This window comes from Limulus polyphemus, unplaced genomic scaffold, assembly GCF_000517525.1.
Source record: "Limulus polyphemus unplaced genomic scaffold, Limulus_polyphemus-2.1.2 Scaffold149, whole genome shotgun sequence".
NCBI lineage: Eukaryota > Metazoa > Arthropoda > Merostomata > Xiphosura > Limulidae > Limulus > Limulus polyphemus.
In genome coordinates this window covers 944845-952886 of record NW_013665759.1, presented here as the reverse complement: position 1 = coordinate 952886, position 8042 = coordinate 944845, and the positions used below count along the sequence as shown (strand labels likewise).

Below are 8042 nucleotides of genomic sequence, written 5' to 3'. Positions count from 1 at the left end.
AAATTCATGTTGTGCAGAGCCAATCATAGACAAAATCGGGCGGAGTGGTACATCCTTTTTGTGCGTTTTAGGAAGGCTATACATGCGAGGACGTTGTGAGCCTGTGGGCTTAATAAGACACAAAAACTACATCTGTAAACATAACTTTAAAACAGCCTCAACTTACAACGCTAGAAACCGGGTTTCGATATCCGTGGTGGGCAGAGCACAGATAGCCCATTGTATAGCTTTGTGCTTCAGTTCTTATAAACTTAAGCAACAAGAAAAACAAATATTTTTCATTTGACACTATGATGTGTACTATCCAGGCAAATAACAAAATCATCATAAAATATCAAAACTTAATGCGTCAGCGTAGAGGCCAAAAAATCGTTCTACAAAAAAACAAAACAAAGCGATATCAGCCAATTAGAAATTACAACCCTACAATATTTCTGTCGCCTAAAACGCCGAATGAAATACAACGTAAAACCAATTCTGAAAAAAGTAGACATAGTAACAAAGCATTCACATCTGTGTCTGAAATACTGTAACAGAAATTTAAATTTATTAAAGCTGAAATATTGCTTAAATATTATGATAATTATAAGTGTAAATTTCTTTACTTGCAACATCAAAAACTTTAGTTCATTCAGATAATGTACCTTGCAATGCTATGTTTAGTCTCTTCTATTTGTAGTATTTTGTAATTAGCTATTTCTAAGCTTCTCATCTCTAACCAATATCATTAACAGCAGATCAGATGGGTCGACTGTGTTCACGATAAAACACTTTTTTTACATTCTTCATCCCCATCAGTGGCTCAGCGGTAAGTCTGTGGGTTTATTACGCTACTCCTGGTAAGCAGAGCACGAATAGTCCATTATGGACTATTAAGCTTTGTGCTTAACACAAATAAACAAATACATTCTTCTTATTATATCGTCATAATAAATATCAACATGAAAAGGAATTTCGGGTATTCTGAAATAAACTCTAAATTTTTTCATATACGCGCCTTTCTCTTCATTCTGAATTATACATTCATTTTTCTTTTATTTATGCAGTTCTAAAGTGACGTTTATCTTTACGCCCTCATAGCAGTGTAATACATTCGCGACACAACTCATGATGGCGAGACTTCAATCGATATGACTAAAATCAAGTAATAGCTCAGCCTTACTATACTTCAATTAATGTGATATTTTTAATGTAACGCTCAGTGGTTTGATAACATTAAATGAAAAGTTTAAATGAGCTTAAAACGTTTTTGTTTTTCTTAGAGGTAGATTGTGAACGTAAATTGTTGGATATGCTAGAGGAAGAATTATACCGATTATTTATGACAATCTGTTGTTGCTAAGTTCTGTATGACTTCATAAGAATAAGCTCGGACCGTTTGTTAGAGTTACCATTTCCCAAACTGTGTTTGCGCGAAACCCTGGGGTTCCGTACAATATATCCAGGTGTTCCGCGAGAAAAGTTTGTGTAGTGTAGTCGGAGCAAAGGAACAGGCCAGGTATAGGTATGGCTTAAAAGCTCATCAGCCCATAAATCGTACCACCCTGTATTCCCTTTGTCATTGGTCATTTCATTTATGGGCGAAGCCTAATTGATGACTCGCTGTTAGTTAGTCGCTAGTGATAGTCGAGTGCAGTGTTTCAAGAAAACAATAAGCTAGACTGAATGCTGCACCTGATATGAGAATCCAGCTCTCCAGCATCACTCCCAATATTAAACGGATTTGCGAGCAAAAGAAACAACAACACTTTTCTCATTAAAAAGGGACAAAAACTTTAAACGGTTTTAAGGCTTTGTTTACGTGTTATGAAGTTAAGACTTAAGTGCTTTCTTGAATAAAAACTGTTTAATTATAATTAATTTATAAACATAAGAAACAGAAATTAAAGTCCTATAAACTTGTTTGTGTATCTAGTTACATATTGTACAAAGATAATATTTTATATCTATATTTATCTTAAGGGTTCTGTCAATAGTTTTAGAGCTCAAAAGTGTTACGTGGCCAAAGAAGTTTGGTAAACGCCGTGTAATACTAATTCGGTGAGCCACTTGGTGTTTAAAGTGATAATTCTCCACTTGTCAGTGTTTTTCCATAGTATTATGGGCGCGAGTTGGTCCTTTGATAGAGCTCCGGATTCCAAAGCTAACAATCCGTGCGATATCAAAATATCCTCCACACTTTAAGCTGAGGGTGTGTTATAAGAATGACAGTTAATTCCTTAAAGTGGATGGTGTTGTTTCAACGTAAAGCTACACATTATGGGAAAACTACCCCTGGATTTTAGTGTTGTAAGTTCGTAAACTTACCGCTGACCCACTAGGATACCTCTTAGCATGAATAGTGGGTGGTAGGGTGAAGCTGACTGGCTGCCTGGTCAATAGTTCAAAATTAGAGGCGATGGCAGATAGATAGTATTAATAACTTTGCCATAGAAACAAATTACATATACCATGGTATTATTTGAAATACTTAGAATGTTAATGTTTTTCAAAACTTCCAAAATCTTTATGTTTTTTATTTATTTATTCATGTTAATTTTTTATTACTTATTATTATATCATTAAGTCTAAATGATATAATATTTTGGTCACTTTTATTCTCTTAACATTAAATGTAGGCTTAACATAAATATTCAGATGAATTATGTTTTGAATCCTCATTTTTTTAAAGTAATACTACTGTTTTTTTTTTCCATTCATTTATATTACGTGGAAATAAAAGGAAAGATATCAACTGAACACGTATATCTATCTTACTATAACGGACGTAGCGTGCATGTTATTATCTATTTATGTAACCAAATCTTCTACGCCATCTACCGAGTGGCACCACAAACAAAAATCCATAAAAAATTTCATATTTTGAGTATTCAAGATTCAGACAATTAGAAAAATAACTGTGGTATGTGCAACAACCATTTCTTTATAACAGATCACAATTTTAAATAAAAGAATACTCCTCACAACAACAACACGACTTTCACTAGGACTGTATGTGAGGGATTGATTATATCTATACTTATGTAAATTTTAAACGTAGTACTGAGAAACTAGAGTTTTTAAAAACTATTATTTTTTTTTCAATAAGCGGTATCACTTTTAACATATAAAAACATTACAGTTTATATGGGTAAAATTTATGCAAAATTTGAGCTATGCACATTGGATCATTTTAATGCAATGAATTGCGTATGACTAAAGAGCACAATCCGAACACTTCGCCCGGCATGGCCAAGTGGTTAGGGCGCTTTACGCGCAATCTGAGAGTCGCGGCCTTGAATCCCCGTCCCACCAAACATGCTCAGCTTTTTAGCCGCGGGGGCGTTATAATATGACGGTCAATCCCACTATTCTGGGTTAAAAGAGTAGCCCAATAGTTGGCGGTGGGTGGTGATGACTAGCAGCCTTTCCTCTAGTCTTTCACTGCTAAATTAGGGACGGCTAGCGCAGGTAGCACTCGTGTAGCTTTGCGCGAAATTCAAAACCAAACATATATAGTATATATATATATATGCTAGTATATATAAAGTACAATTGATGATTGATATATAGATACAACAGAATTTCCTCTAAGAACAAACACGTTCTCGAATATTCATTCTTTTTTGAGCGAAAAAAGTTAGAAATTTTTTTATTGTTAAATTGGTATATGTTTCTCTTAAGATACTCCGACACAAAGACTAAAAACAAAGGGTTAGCCACATTGATCTCCAACCTACTCATCCCAACAAAGGCCAGGAAGCTACAAGTAAACACACGTTTTCTTCATGATTGAACTGTTCTTATTGTAATCACTAAATCATTCTAACGTTACAAATGCTGGAAGTATCCGCACTTGATCACGTAACTATTGGGGTCTTATTTAGGTCCGTTCATTATAAAGACCAAGTCATGTATATGACTTATTGAAAAGAACATATATCATGAAAGTCATATTGTAAGTTTTTAGTATTAACACAATGTAACATTTAAGAAAAACATCTAGTTTCCCGTATAAACCGCCTCCACTTGACAGAGAATATAATACTATTTCCAAGTTGTTGTCTTCTGCCTTTACATTCTTTCTGATATTTCGATAACTCGCCGTGTGACATATTCTGTTATTTTAGTCTTTAAGATTAGGGAACTTTTGTGAAGAAAGATCGAAATAGTAAGTTTTTCCTAACAATGCATGATCAGAACAATACGAGAAATACAAAGAGTATTACAATGTATAATGCAATACTTTATGTTTTATTGATTATATAACTCAGACTATAATTATCTTTAAATTTTAAAAACAGTCTGATTATTATTGCACTCACAGTCTGGTTCATATTCGGCTACTCAAGTATTGTCTTACGATACTAAAAATCAGGTTTCGATATCCGCGCTGGACAGTGCAGAGATAGTTAATTGTATAGCTTTGCTCTTAACAACGTAGTTGTTGTTGTTAAGCATAAAGCTACACAATGGGCTATCTGTGCTCTGCCCACCACGGTATGGAAACCCGGTTTCTAGGGTTGTAAGTCCGCAGACATACCGCTGTGCCACTGGGAGGTCCGCTTAACAACAACCACACCGTTCCAGGTATTGCCTTAATAATAATTCTTTCTTTACGGTTAATACATCAAACTATGAAAACAAGTCGTTTTTAAGTGAAAATCTATATGAATAATACGCTTGCGTTTATCTGTCCGGAAATTTTCTCCTAAATATCTCGATCAAACGCTACAAATCTCACATCGTTAGAAAGGCCTTTGTCCAAGGAGTCTGGATTCCATATTGGCTTTTCCATTCAGAATCACCTTACCTGTTTTTTACTTAGTCAAAATTATCAATGCAACGACTACGGTATACGATGACAAAATGTCGCTCTCATCACGTAACGACTGGCTTTGATTTCAACTTTAGTTTTTTTTATTTGCAAAGTATTTCACCCAAACAACACTTAACCCACATGTAATTTCCTTTAAAAATGAACATGACACTGAATACAATTTCTATGGGCTTTCTAGACTTATTTAGGTCTAAAATACACATGCACAATTCGTTCAAAGTCATATGCTTATAACTTTGTGAACACGCATTCAGACGTTTCTACATATTCAGCTAAGTTTGCCTTCATTATAACTTTACATTTACTTTACTTTACAATAATTTAGCTTTGGTTGTTTCATAGACTGCTATAAACACCTTTTAGCTACTTTTTTCTTTACTACGGGTCTTATTCTTTGCTTTTGTGAGTTTCTTTGTGTCAACTCGTAAAACCGTGTCAAAACACTGAACGCTCATAACTGCTTCATACTCTGTGTACACTATTATAAATACCATTACTTTATTGTTTATTTTACGTGTAATTTTATTAAATAAAGTTATGTCTTCGTGAGTTTGTTTGTCTTACCGCGTAAACATTTTTCAAATAGACCAGGATTTATCGATCTAACACATAATGCCTGCAAGAAAGCATAGCTTAAATGGCGCACGTGAAAATGATTGAATAAGGAAAATTCAAGCGAAGGGCATGAAAAATACCGCAAATGTTTTGTGGATCGCGGCTAGTTATCTAATAATAATGAAAAACCTTTTGCGATATATAGAAGTGAGGATTATATATTAACAATTATTGATAAAAGATTATAAAATAGTAATTTAAAATGGAGAACGATGTAAAACTCTCAAGAGATAGAGAATATGATGAAACGTTTTGGGTCTAAATAGCATTTACAAAATTTACTTTTAGTTTACATTTGTTTGTTAACTTTTAACCTCATCTACATTCACAGGAAAGTAATATTAATTCAGAGTAATTATTGCCTTTGAATAGTTAAAACATGTACAAAACCTCAATGAATACCTTTGATGAGTGAACCATATATTGTATTACGTAGCACCAAGTTTTCATAATGCATAAGGTAACTGAAAAATTCTTCTATCAGACTGTTTGTACCAACAATGTATTGAATCAACATAACCAGCATTTTCAGGACCGTTACAGTTACATTACTGCAAATACATTCAGACTAATAATAAGTTACTGCTATATGTTTTTCGCCTTTTCTTAAAATCTGAAGATGGAACTCTTGTTAAACATCAAAATTCATAGCAGAAAGAAATATCGGTATAACAAACAATATTTCGTCAAACTGATGTTAGGTATCTCAAAAAATGAAACGCCCCTGAAGAACAGTTAGCTCCCTAAACAAGCTGCTAGCCCCCAGTGGCACAGCGGTATGTCTGCGGACTTACAACACTAGAATCCGGGTTTCGATACCCGTGGTGGGCAGAGCACAGATAGCCCATTGTGTAGCTTTGTGCTTAATTCTAAACAAACAAGCTGCTTTAATATGAATTTGCAGTTTTGTTTGGAGGATCTGATTTACAAACACGTCAACAGAAAATAACGAACACAACAGAAACTAAAGCTGCGAGTAAACTACGATTTGAGATTTTTGTTTAGTTTTAGAGAAAGAAAGGTATGTATGGTTATAAAAATATTACATTATAAAAAGCGCTGAAGGAAAATTTAAAGTAGTCTAGTTCGACTTCGAACACAAAACACTCAAATTTAAGTTCCAATTATTGAAAAGAAGTAAAGACATTGACATGAGTTACTGTTGTGTGAAAAACAAGGAAACGCATTAAGAAAAATGTGTTCATATATTAAACTTTATTGGTCAGTTCATTTGATTGAAAAAAACAACAACAGAAAATAAAAAAATACATTATCGATGGGAAAAATCCTTACCTTGTACGTACGATTCTAAAGGTGAAACAGGTAAGGTGACACAGCGCAAAAGTACTGTTATTTCAGACTCACGGCTCTGTAAGATGTCAAAATGCCAAGAACTAGGAGAGACGTTTCATATTTGCTTTCGTCTATTTATATATATAGCATTGAGTAACGCGTGGCGGCGCTCCAATCGTAGCCTACGTGTTCATCCTGGCGCATATGAAGCACTCCAAAAAGAACTTCAAAACATAGTTATCTAATTTTAAAAATCAGTACGGTTGTAATAATAGTACTATGACGTTGAGATTTATTGTACTTATTTTCCATATTAAAGGAAAATGTAAACGTTAGCGTTATTCCCTTCATTAAAATATGTTACTTGTAAAGAAGCTTTAGATTAAAACACGCCTACATAGTATATAACTGATATGTATTTTGTTACGGAACCATGCCTAATTTTTGCAGTTTTGCACGAAGCTTGCGTAAATGAAACATAAATTAATTCAATACTGAAAAGTTCTTATCTTCAAAAGTACTTAAATAGAAAGAAAGAATGGGTACAGTTTTATGCAAACAATAGAAGTGGACGTGTCTAAGTGAATAGTTTAATTTTAGTGAGATAAGACAGACATAAACTGTTTAACTATATGCATAAACGTATTCGCAACTGTTAATAAACTGCTATTGAAGAGTAAAGTAGAAATATATGAAGAATAACTATAACTATTTTAGAACATTTTTATCAGAGTAAAATATTCATTTTCAAACAGTAGATACATTATTTTAAAGTTACACTTTATTAATCACAAACATTAATCACTTTAATCAATAAGTTTAAAACCATCAGTTTTCATTTACTTAATGTAGCAAAGTATGAAATGTGTCATGTGTATAAAAATATCATGTTTAATAGATGTTTCCATAATTAAAAATTCTGGATAAACATTTACAATTGTATTTTCCTTCTTAGCTCAAAATCCTTACATTTAAATGTGAGAGTTTTATTAAAAACATTCAGTTTGACCTAATTCTTGTTAGAAACAACATTTGTACTTTGAAATATGACTCCTTTGCTTTCTTAGTCAACTTACAGTATTGGAAGTGAGCTTGTTTTGGGTCACAAAGTAACTCATAAACATGCTGTTGACCTTTTAAATTCTCTCCTGACGAAAACCTGTAAAACAGACTTTTGATTACCAAGTAAAATCTTACAAATCTGGTTATGTCCATTCCTAGTAGGTGGCTGGCTTCCTGTGATCGAGTAATTATTAAAACTTCTGATCAAAAGTAAACTAACTATTCTGATACGAACTAAAACATTTTAACATTG

General features: G+C 33.3%; 1 long non-coding RNA gene across 1 annotated transcript in view; it reads right to left on the bottom strand.

Moving 5' to 3' along the window:
• LOC111084167 overlaps window positions 1-6842 on the bottom strand; it is a 26488-nt gene extending 19646 nt beyond the window's left edge. Inside the window, exon 1 of the long non-coding RNA XR_002609424.1 lies at window positions 6728-6842. This is a non-coding gene — a long non-coding RNA (uncharacterized LOC111084167). The remainder of the gene's footprint in view (window positions 1-6727) is intronic.
• Between the last annotated feature and the right edge of the window lie 1200 nt (window positions 6843-8042).